At 37.0% G+C, this 12398-nt stretch overlaps 1 pseudogene across 1 annotated transcript; it reads left to right on the forward strand.

Moving 5' to 3' along the window:
• The first annotated feature begins 3833 nt into the window (after positions 1–3833).
• Positions 3834–5015, forward strand: LOC307064496 (annotated as a pseudogene). The gene has a single exon. The product of its transcript is annotated as an uncharacterized misc_RNA (transcript).
• Positions 5016–12398: the final 7383 nt, after the last annotated feature.

Consider the following 12398-nt stretch of genomic DNA (forward strand, 5'->3'; position numbering starts at 1 on the left):
TGCAGCTGACATGGACTTAGTTTCCAGAATATACAAACAGCTCATACAACTCAATAAAAAACAAACAAACAAAAAAAAAAACAACCCAATCGAAAATTAAGCAGAAGACCTAAATAGACATTTCTCCAAAAAAGACACACACATGGCAGATAGGCACATGAAAAAATGCCCAACAACACTAATTCTTAGAGAAATGTAAATTAAAACTACAATGAGATATAACTTCACACTGGTCAGAATGGCCATCATTAAAAAGTCCCCAAATAATAAATGCTGGAGAGGATGTGGAGAAAATGGTACCCTCCTACACTGTTGGTAGGAATGTAAATTGATGCAGCCACTATGGAGAACAGTATGGATGTTCCTTAAAAAACTAAAAATAGAGTTGCCATATGATCCAGCAATCCCATCCTGGGGATATATCTGAAGAAAACACTAATTTGAAAAGATACAAGCACCCCAATATTCAAAGCAGCACTTTTACATAGTCAAGACATGGAAGCAACCTAAATGTCCATCGACAAATGAATGGATATAGAAGATGTGTGTGTGTGTGTGTGTGTGTGTGTGTGTGTTTATATTTATATTGTGTATTGGTATGCCATTGTGTATATATACTCAGCCATAAAAAAGAATGAAATAATGCCATTTGCAGCAACATGGACGGATCCAGAGATTATCATACTAAGTGAAGTAAGTCAGAAAGAGAAACATAAAAACCACATGATATCACTTATATGTGGAACCTGAAATATGGTACAAATGAACTTATTTACAAAACAGAAACAGACTCACAGACAAAAAAAAAAAAAAAAAAAAAATTAAGGTTACCAAAAAGGAAAGGTGATGGGAGGGATTAGGGAATTAGCAGATACAAACAACTATATATAAAATAGATAAACAACAGGGTCCTACTACATAATGTAGGGAACTATATTCAATATCCTGTAATAAAACATAATGGAAAAGAATATGAAAAAGAATATATATATATATATATATATATATATGTATATATGTATAACTGAATCACTTTGCTATACACCAGAAACTAACACAACATTTTAAATCAACTGTACTTCAATAAAAAATAAAAAATAATAATCATGCTAAAGGATCAATACATCAAGAGGAATAACAATCCTACACATGGATGTACCTAATAACAGAGCTTCAAAATACATGAATCAAAAAATGGATAGAAATACAAAGAGAATTTGGCATATAGAAAAATATAGCTATAGATTTCAATATTGTGCCCTTAAAAATGGATAGAACAATTAGACCAAAAATCAGTAACAATATAGAAAATTTAAAAAGCAATTTCCATAACTGGACCTAGTTAACATTACAGAACATTTTTATCAACCACATCAGAAAACACATTCTTTTTAAATATATGCCAATTATTTTCCAAAATAGACCATATTCTGGTCCATAAACCCCTCTCAAAGGATCTGAGTCATACAAAACATGTTATCTGACCATGATGGACTTAAAAAACAATTTGAAAGATCTTTCAAATATCCCTAATACTTAGAAATTAAATAACACACTTTTAAATAACACATGGGTCAAAGAAAAAAATCAAAAGTGTCATTAGAAAGTATTTTGAGTTCATGAAAAATGAATACACAACATAACAGAATTTGTAAGGGGCAGCTAGGACAGTACATGGGGGAAATTTATAGAACTAAACACAAATATTAGAAAATAAGAAGGATTTCAAATCAATGATCTCAACTTCCCTCTTAAGAAACTAAGAAAGTGAGAATAAATGAGACCCAAAATAAGCAGTGAAAGTAAATAATAAAGATCAGAGCAAAATCCATTAATAGCAAACAGAAAATGAATTCAGAAAAATAATGAAATCAAAGCTTGTTCTTTGAAAAACTCAGTAAAGTTGACAAACTTCTTGCTGGGTTAATCAGGAAAAAAATAAAGGAAGGACACAAGTCTGTGTCAGGAGTAAGAATAGTGACATTACTACAGAATCTACAGATATTAAAAAGGAGAAAAAGGGAAAGTTGTAAGCAATTTTATTTTGACAATTTAGAAGAAATGGATTAATTTTTTGACTGACACTAACAAAATTACTCAAACTAACAAAAGAAGGAATATGTAACCTAAAAATGTCTTTTAAATAAGTTGAATTTGTAGTTAACATTGTCACTGTGAAAACTCTGTACTTAGATGTATTTGCTGGTGACTAACAACTATTTGAAAAAATAATACAAATTCAATTCTACCTCTTCCAGAAATTAGGAGAGGAAGCAACACTTTCAACTCATTCTATAAAGTAAACATTACTCTGAAACCAATACCAGACAAAACTGTTACAAGAAAACTGCCAACAAATACTTTCTTGAACATAGATGCAAATAATTTAAACAAAATGTTATCAAATTGAATCTAATTGCATGTGAATAATACATCATGACCAAGTGAAATTCATCCCAGAAAGGCAAGATTTATTTAATATTCCAAAACAAATAAATGTAATTTATGATAATAACAATTCCATTGTATGATTGATGCCCATCATTCTGATTCAGTCTCAAGCACATAATGACCTGCTTCCATATTTAGGAAACTGGTAAGACCAAACACTCTGCATCAACTAAAATGTAGAGTTTTATGTAACCATTATATTTTTCCTTATCATTCTTCAAAGTTTGAGAATCATTTCAAACTAAAAAGTGAGGCAAAGTAGTTGGCCAAACACACAACTGTCTATGGCACAGATCTATGAATGCATAAATACTTCCTTGACACTTACTAGAAATAAAGACCGATATCATTTGAAAAGTCCTTAGTCAACACTTTTTCCCAATGCTCTTGCTCTGTTTGTGAGAGACTTGAGATTAAATGAGGTTAAGTGGTTTAAACTCATTTACTCCCTGATTATATTTTTTTCCTACTTTACTTAGGGATCATTTTCCAATCAATTCACCTAAACTCCTACCTGGAACTGTATTCTCTTTAGTTCTAGAAATTTCTCTTACACTTATATGACCAAACCCCAGCTGCAAGAAATCTAACTGATCTTCCTTATCTACTATTACTATTACCAATTTTGGCATTTCAACATTCGTGTTAACATAGTAGATGATCCATTTCTGGCCCCTCAGTTTTTTGAAATATTTAATATCTGTGATCTTTTCCTCTGTTCCACCCTAAGCAAGCACTCCTATGCTCATATTCCACTTTTCATCATCAAAAATGATAACACCTGTCAAATATACATTTTTTTAGTATTCTCCTCTAGTTTTAATCACCACATTTTTTATTATCCCTCATTTACTCAAGTATTCACTCCAACATTTCTTCAATCTCCTCAGGACCTACAGTCCACTTAAAACTTTTCACTCATGTCTTCACCTCCCTGTAACCCATTTAGACTTCATGCTTCAGCACCACAATCACTCGCCTGTAAATCTCTTAACTTCTTCACATCTTTCTCCTCCTGCCATATCCACTTGGAAACATCAAGTCTGAATTAATTCTAAGTTTAACCTGACATGTACCTCCATCTGAAATGCTCAGTGAATAACACAACCATGCTGATTTGTGTCACTTAAATGTATGTTACAAAGTTACAAATGGACATTTGATATTGTACAACATTATGCTCCATTCCCTTACCAAGTTTAATTCTCCAATGACAGAGACAATATTCTCACCCTTCTTTTGTCAGAATACCAACACCAATTTCCCTTTTCAGATAATGAGATCTTTTCTTTCATATTTCCCCCTTTTAATTTTAATAACATTATTATTATCTCTACTTTTTCTTTCTTCCTAATTATATCATTAACGAGTAATTTTTGAGCATGCCCGTGGCTCGCGGCCCGCGACGAGATGGCAGCTACGGTTCTGGACGCAGTGGATATGGTTATAGAAGAAGTGGCCGAGATAAATATGGCCCTCCTACCCGCACAGAATACAGACTTTTTGTGGAGAATTTGTCAAGTCGGTGCAGCTGGCAAGACCTAAAGGATTATATGTGTCAGGCGGGAGAAGTGACCTATGCAGATGCTCACAAGGGACGCAAAACTGAAGGGGTGATTGAATTTGTGTCTTACTCTGATATGAAAAGGGCTTTGGAAAAGTTAGATGGAACTGAAGTCAATGGCAGAAAGATCGGATTAGTTGAAGACAAGCCCAGTTCTAGACGATGCCGGTCCTACTCCAGGAGCCGGAGTCACTCAAGGTCTTGCTCTCGAAGCAGACATTCTCGTAAGAGCAGAAGCCGAAACGGCAGCAGCAAAACCAGTCATTCTAAGAGTAGATCTCTATCAGGCTCCCGTTCCCGGAGCAAGAGCCACAGCCGCCGCAAGAAGGACCAGAACTGGAGCCGCAGCCGCAGCTCCGACAAGCGCCGCAGCAGAGCAAGGACCAGGCCGAGGAGAAGGTCCAGAACAGCGACAGCACTGGCAAGTCCAAGAGCCGCAGCCCCAGCAGGCAGAAAATCAAGAGCAAAAGTAGTCAGGAGAGGGGCGCGCAGGAGAAGCGGGGCAGCGTGAGCAGAAACAGAAGCAAGGAGAAGAGCCTGCGCAAGAGCCGCAGCCGGAGCCGCAGCAAAGGAAGCAGCCGCAGCCGGAGCCACAGCAAAAGCAAGGACAAGAGAAGCAGGGAGGAGAGCCGCCGCCGCAGCAAGAGCGAGAGGAGCAGAAAACGAGGCGGCAAGTGAGACAGCAAGTCGGGCAGCAGCAAGAAGAGGAAGAAGGAAGACACCTACCGCTCCCAGCCCAGATCGCGATCCCGCTCAGGCTCGAAAGAGCGGGAACGTGCCAAGTCCGAGTCTGGCCAGAGGGAAGGCCGAGGGCAGAGTGAGGATGCTGGCACCAATCAGGAGACCCGGTCCAGGTCGAGGTCCAATTCCAAACCTCCCGTCAGAATCATTCTCCAGACCAAAGTCCGCGTCAAAAACCCAATCCTGGTCCAAGTCTAGATGCAGGTCTGCGACCAGATCGCCCTCCTGGTCTAGATCTAGGTCCCACTCAAGGTCCTAACTGGCTATGACCACAGCTGGAACTACCCGAGAAGTCTTTTGTGCATGTTTGGTAGCCGTAGCACAAGTGATTGAAGTAGAACATATGTCACTGCTGTACATTTTTAACTCCCCTAATGGTGTGTCTACAATTGTTAAGTCTAAGTGCTTCCTCTCCGTAAAGCCTCCTGGCGTCAGGCCTTCTTGCTCGACTGAAAGCAGTCTTCTCTTTGAAAACCCCCTTTCCTCATGGCCCACAGAAGAATATCCAAAATGCCTTGGCTTTGAGGCCTGGCCTTTCCTACAGGGAGCTCAGTACCTGGATAGCTTGAAGGCTGGAATGATGACATAGGTAGGTATGGTGAGTTCAACCATTTTGCCCTTGAATTGATGCCCTTTGATGTATGCCATTTAGTGAAAGTGCTAAGTCTTAAGTTTCCTACCACTTTGGTTTCATATTTTTGGACTTAACAAAGTTGTGAATAGCACAGTTGAGGAAAATTGATACCTGCAGTAACCCATAGGAAATAAACCGTAGAGTTCCATATTCTGGTATTGTCATTATATTGTTTTATACTAAAAAAGGAAAGAAAATATTTTTTTAATTTTATTTTTCCCCGTCTTGAAAAGTATAGTGACTCCTGTTTCCATTAAATTTGAATAAAGGCTATTTTTGCTTGACAAAAAAAAAAATTAATAACATTATTATTATCTCTACTTTTTCTTTCTTCCTAATTATATCATTAACCAGCTTCAAAGACTCAGTGGCTTTCTACTACAATAAGAATAAAGGCTAACTATGCCTTAGAGTATCTTTTAAGGTCTAGCTCATGCCTACTTTCTAACCTATTTCTCTTAACTTCTCCAAATTTTACTACACTCCAGTTACATATGTATTGCTTTTATTGTTAATTCTGACTTGTTTCTCTTGATTCATCAATTTTAGAAACAATGATTTAATTTCCTAGAATCCTTCAAAAATACCCATTTGTCACACTATCATCACAAACTTACTACACACATGAAAATTTCAGATGTTTTAAATGTACTTGATAATTATTTTTATTGTTGCTCAAATTGTCCTATCTTTGGTCAGTGTGTGCTTTTCCACACTCCTGAATCCTTCTGACATATCTGTAGTAAATTTGATAGTTTCTTTGCTTTCACGTTTGACAAGATGTTTCAGATGTGTCCAGCCATAAGCATGGGATCATCCATTCATTCAGAGGTGCCCATTTTCTTCTTAGCAGAAAAATTACAGTAATTCTAGCAAAAGGTAGGTGGAACAATCTTGCTTAAATCACCCTTCTCTATATTGAAGTCTTTTAGAAAGTGACCCAGACAGTTCACCCTTAAGGATATTCTCCTTGTCATTAAAAAGTGATGAGGGGCTTCTCTGGTGGCGCAGTGGTTGAGAGTCTGCCTGCCGATGCAGGGGACGCGGGTTTGTGCCCCGGTCTGGGAAGATCCCACATGCTGCAGAGCAGCTGGGCCCTTGAGCCATGGCCACTGAGCCTGCACATCCGGAGCCTGTGCTCCGCAACGGGAGAGGCCACAACAGTGAGAGGCCCACGTACCACAAAAAAAAAAAAAAAAAAGGAAAAAAATAGTGATGGGAATAGTCTACCATAAGGACAATTGCTTCTCACCATTTGGCATGTTTGTTTTAATATCCTAGTTCATAAAATATACTGAAGTCATGTGACAAATACCTCATTAGTGACACAACAAGTTATGATCACATGAATTCTCATATCTCATCTGATTTTACTGTATATTTGAATATGGCTCAATTTGTTTCATAATGAGCTCTTATACAGTTCTCCTGTGTACAGTTGCTTCCATCATAGCTGTATTTAAAATGAGTATTTTGAAGGAATATATACAGAATTTGTAGCCAAAAGAGGCAAAAATTAAAAAAAGTAAGCAGGCACTGATAAGCTCAAGGACAGTAAGATATTTAAGCCAGATTGCAAAGCCTATCCAGGGAAATGCAATCCATAGATAGAATTCTGAGGGGAAGAAAATGAGAGCGGTGGTTGTATCCAAGTATTGCTGCTGGTGGTGAGAATACTTCTTGATTATCTGTGTGGTGTATAATATATTTAAATTTTTCTACAAGGTACAAAATTCTGGCTTAAGAAAATTATGTTAAAATACATTAAAATGACGGGTCTATCTCAAAATGAAACTTTAAACCATAATTGGCCATTTCAGTATTTCTTAACATTTTGTTTTCTTTTCTGTGCCTCTATCTACTATCTTACATGATGATTGTTCTTTCTCATTTTTGCTTTGTTTTAACTTTCTTTGTATAGTCTTATTTAGAGAAACCTTTTTTTTTTAAATGTATAAATGATGTCATATTGTTTTCCTTGGGGCTATGTGATCTCTAGGTCCCCTCTCCCCAAACCTGCCTAGGGCCTTTATTCATTCATTCAACCATTTTGCTTTTGTGTTGATTTTTAAAACTTTCACTTGTAAGGCAGAGGTTTTCAGCCCTTGTTTAAAGGCATCATAAAATCATATTGATTATATGATGCCTCTGATCCATTGGGTTGTATATACTATGAATTATTTTGTTAAACATGAAACAGTTAGAAAGGAGTTTGCTTCAATATTTTGAAATCAAATTTATACTCAATATTTAGATATACCTTTTTTTCTATGTAGTTTAGATGTTAACAGTAAAATAATATGCATGTATCTGGTAAGTAGATTAAATTAATGCCATTAATATAATGGGATCTTCTTATACTTGAAACATTTTTTTAAAAAGAGAGATACTAAAAGTTGTCTCAGTCCATTTTACATGCAATTTAATGTCAAGAAGATAACCTTTCAGGCTAGTTTGGTTTCCTTGTGTAAAGATCAAATATATTTAGGAAATTTATCTCAGAAAACAATGGTCTGTTTTCCTTAAGAACCTACTGATGTCAAATGTGCATGTGTTTTATGGTCATAAGAGGATAAATGTCTTCAATCTGCCCACTAGAACTTTATCTCTAATTTTGTTCACTTTAGAAAATAAAAGGTCCTCCAAACAATTTTGTCAAAGAAGTGTGCAAGGTTAGTAGTCATTCTATCTACTCTATTATAACAACAATAATAAACCTTCTAAACTTTGTTTAAAATTCAAGCTTCTCTTTCCCCTTTTGGAGTGACTGTCTATAGTAGGAAAAATATGTGTAGATTCTCTATATAGTACCTACCTGAACCAATTTGCCATGTTTCCTCTGACTGTGGCAAAAGGTTAAAGCTGATATTCTCTCTCTATCAGAGATGCTTTTCTGGGTTACTTAGGAAATTCTCTTGTCATAAGGTTCTCTCTTCTCTACTTCCCTTGACACATGCAAATGTATCTCCTCCAGCTGGACATTCAAGATTCCTCCCTCATTTCCTAAGCGTTTGGTAACACCCTCCCAACCTCTTTCTGCTAAAGTCCACTTGCTCCTCCATTTGTCCCTCTTTGCAGTATCTAAACCAAATCTGTCCAAATTTCTTTTATGTAATAGTACAGGAAAGACGCCCCTTTGATATACCATCAGTGGGAGTGCAGTTATATTCAATTATACCTTTATTTTCATTTAGCTGACCAGCAGGCAGCTTCAGCTACAGCCTTTTGCCCTTTAAAATTCTCACTTGTGAGTCTGACCCTCATCCAGTGTGTCACCACACTGCTGGGAAGACAATCAATCTTGCTGAGTTATCTTTTTGAAGATTCTCTCACTAAGATTAAGGTCAGAAGTCTACCATCCCACCCCAGTCCCCTTTGGGAGATGGGACTCACAGCATAGCTCTTGTCAAAGAAATACTTGCTTTAATTACAACTTACCTCTTGGCTTTTCCAACTTCTCTGACAAGATGGAGACAGATGGTCAGATTACAGTAGTAAAACAGATAAGTTCTTGCCCATCTCCTTAGCAAGTTAATGTGGTCTTGAACCTCACATTAAAATATGCACTTTATTCTGAGATAGAGACAAACTAATATTGAGACAGAAAGTTTCATTTTACATATTTTTGGTGTGTGTGTGTGTGCATGCCCACCTTTATGTGTGTGTATGACATATAAGACTGTTTTTATGTACCCTGCACATTATGAGTTATCAAATTGATACACAGTAAATGTTAAATCATACATGAGAACATCCAATACCACTGAAGTGATGCACTGTTTCCAGCGGCATTACAAAACCATGGGGGCTGCTGACCTCCTGTTGGTGTCTTCTAGCACCAATCACAAACAAAGGAGTCTGAGTTGGGATTGTTGGGAACATAGCTGGACAGAGAAACCCAGAGAATGGGTAAATGGATTGCAAATAAATGATAACAGCACACTTGGCTTCAAATTCCAAGCCTTGTCTTAGTGTAAGATATGAAAACATCTCTGAAATTCTTTGGGGAAAATCACAAACTTTTAAGGGATTATCACCAAAACTGGGTAATAGTATCTATTCACAGAATTGTTGTGAAGATGAAACAAAATGATACAAGTAAAAGTATTCTATAGAATGCAAAATGCAGCCTTTGTGGACGTTAGACTAAGAAATTTAGGAATGCCTTAATAGGCATGGGAAAAAAACTACTGGAGCTGCTTAATAAAGGAAGACACAAAATGTTAATCTGATAACAATCTATATGGCAGATTAAAGCAGGTGCAGACTGAAGGCCAAGAAATAAATCAGGAAGTCATTACAATACTCACTTATATAATAACATGTGATAAATAAATGGAAGTAAGAATTAGAGAGAAAGACGATAGTCTATTTATTTACTGCAGGAACTGAAAATACAATAGAGGACAGAATGTATAGTATTTGTTACATAAATTGGTATTGTCAAAGTGCTCACAATGTGTTTAAATCTATGTATGAGTTACAGCTAAGGGAGTAAGTAGACATAGTCACTGTCACCCAATTATCCCCTTGGTACTCACCATTTCCAGATGTGTTTACAGCTTCCTGATAGAAACTGCAGTCTGGATCTGAGTCTCTACCTGAGATCTGGCCACAGGAATGTACTTGGTCAGTGCTCAGGGTAGGTTGGAAGTGTCCAGAAGTTAGTGCAACCAGCAGTATCACTCAAACAATGTTATGGGAGGAATTGGTGGATAAAGAGCAATCTTCTTTACCCCTTCAGCGGGTTAACTCAAAAGTGTGTCCTAGGCAATCTCCGGGCACTTCCAGTGGCATTATCCCCAAGGTGTCATGGCAGTAGCCTGCTCCTTTAATGAAGCCAGTACTTGCTTCCTTCCCTTTCTTGCCTCACTTCCTCATTTCCCTACCAGTACTTTCTAAGGTTACTTCTCAAATCAACTAACTACTTGCATTCAAGTCCTTATCTCAGGATCAACCTAAGCTGAGGAAGGATGAGGGATGACATAACATGGTACTGACCTTAAGATGTTTGTATAATCTACTTGAGGAGTGAGAGTAATTTATAGCTCCCTCTATTACGTTTAGATGTTTACTTATCCCAATAGATTTCAATCTCCCTTGGGCAAAACCTGTGTAATACTCACCTGTGGCTTCCTTAGCAAGTGGTATATTGTGCTTCTCAGAAAGATACACAATAAATATTTGTTGAAAGGACAAGCCAATAAAAAGCTAAACACCTTCTTTAATATAAGCACTGCTCTTGGTTGCTGTAGTAAATTGATAACCTTTGCATTCAAACTTTCCTCACATGATTTTCCTGCCAGGTACATGTACTTTATTCAGGAAATGGTCTTCACATTTTCTTTTGAATCTAGGCAATATTATTGTTATGCATTTACAGAAACTCACCAGAACAAAACGCACAACTGCCCAGAGTTAGGTTGATAGCAGATTCATCATAGCTCTTTTTCTGTGGCCTTTAGTGTATATTGACAAAATCATAAGTTAAATGCCAGACTTTCAAATGTAAAGCAAAACTGTTTCTTATTACTGGCTGAAAAAATTGTTATGTTAGGCATTTCAGACTGATAGTTCATTCCACAGAGATTGGTTTACTGTTCTGTGCACAAGTTTCAGGAATACATCCTGATTCCAACAGGAAACAAGGCTTACTGTGGGTTGAATGAAGCTGGAATTCTCTTCTCAGCTGAGGACACTATGTGCACACAAAACAGATTTAGAACCCAAAATTGGCAGAAAGTATTCCCTGCAGAGTTACTCAGTACTTTCTGCCATATGCAGCAATCTCTCAATTCATGTGTTCACCTTGCTTGATTGAGAGCTCGCTAATGAGGTGGCAACAATCCAGTTAGTTGATATGAAGAAAGCAACACCATACAAACAGGTATAAAACACTAAGACATTCTTTAGAAGATTGTTTTACCTTCAAACAATAGAACTATGCTTATATATTTAGGAAAAATAAGATTAAAACAAGGGGAATTTGAATATGATATGTAAGTTTTATTTAATAGGCTATAAAACATAGCATATGTGTGAAATAATTATTTCTAATCACCTTACTAGAAGAAGGAACCATATTCATTTATAGGCTGTTTTATGGTTAGATGATGCTTTTATAAAAAGCTGGCAAATGTCTAAATTGACAGTTTAACTTTGCAGCAGGTTGGAAAAATATTATTTTTCTGTCAGAGCAGATTTATAAGATTGGATGACCTCCATAATGCAAGCTGGACCAGTCTCCATGATAGGAGAATCTGAGGTAGTTTCCAGGAATGGCAGGTCTCTGCAGCTTCCTTGCTATTTCAGAAGCACAGGTTAGCCCCAAGGCCAAGTGCTGAATGGCCCAGATGTCGTGTCTGACCTCCTATTTCCATAGTCTCACAAAAGTACAGTGCTTATCTGAAATCAGATTTGTGGCCACACTCGCATGTCCCTAAGCTACAGTCATTAAGGAACCACTCAGGCCTCTCTGCAGCTGGCTCAGAGCTTGTGAGATTTTTCCCAGATTCTTTTCATAAGTGCAACTAGCTGAAAAGTGAATTTTCTCTTTCAGGCTGCATCCAAACAGAGCAAGTAGAGTGCAAAAGGATAGAAATCACCCAGTTGTCTGTAGAAACTTGGAGTATACTACCAAAGCTTAAACCCATAATTGACTTCTCTTGACTATACTTTCTTAAAAGCCTTAACCTATCATAGTTAGGGCAAAAGGCTTTTATCCTGACAGAGGAACACAAAAGAAGAGATGTGTTATTCACAGAGGATAGGGAAGAAGACAAAGTTCTTATTTTTCTAAGAAACAAATTCTCCACTAAGGAATAGATTCTTTATTTTAGAAAACTAAAAAGAGTCATCCTTCCAGCTCTCTCATTTTGAAGATGCAAAATCTGAGGCTGAGAGATTTTTAAATATGTAGTATTATATATGTCCAATGTTATCCAGTTGGTAAATGTTGGAGTTTAGATTCATTAACATATACTTGTATCAGAAAATCTTTCCTAGGGA

Source organism: Hyperoodon ampullatus, assembly GCF_949752795.1.
Source record: "Hyperoodon ampullatus genome assembly, chromosome: 2".
Taxonomy (NCBI): Eukaryota; Metazoa; Chordata; class Mammalia; order Artiodactyla; family Ziphiidae; genus Hyperoodon; species Hyperoodon ampullatus.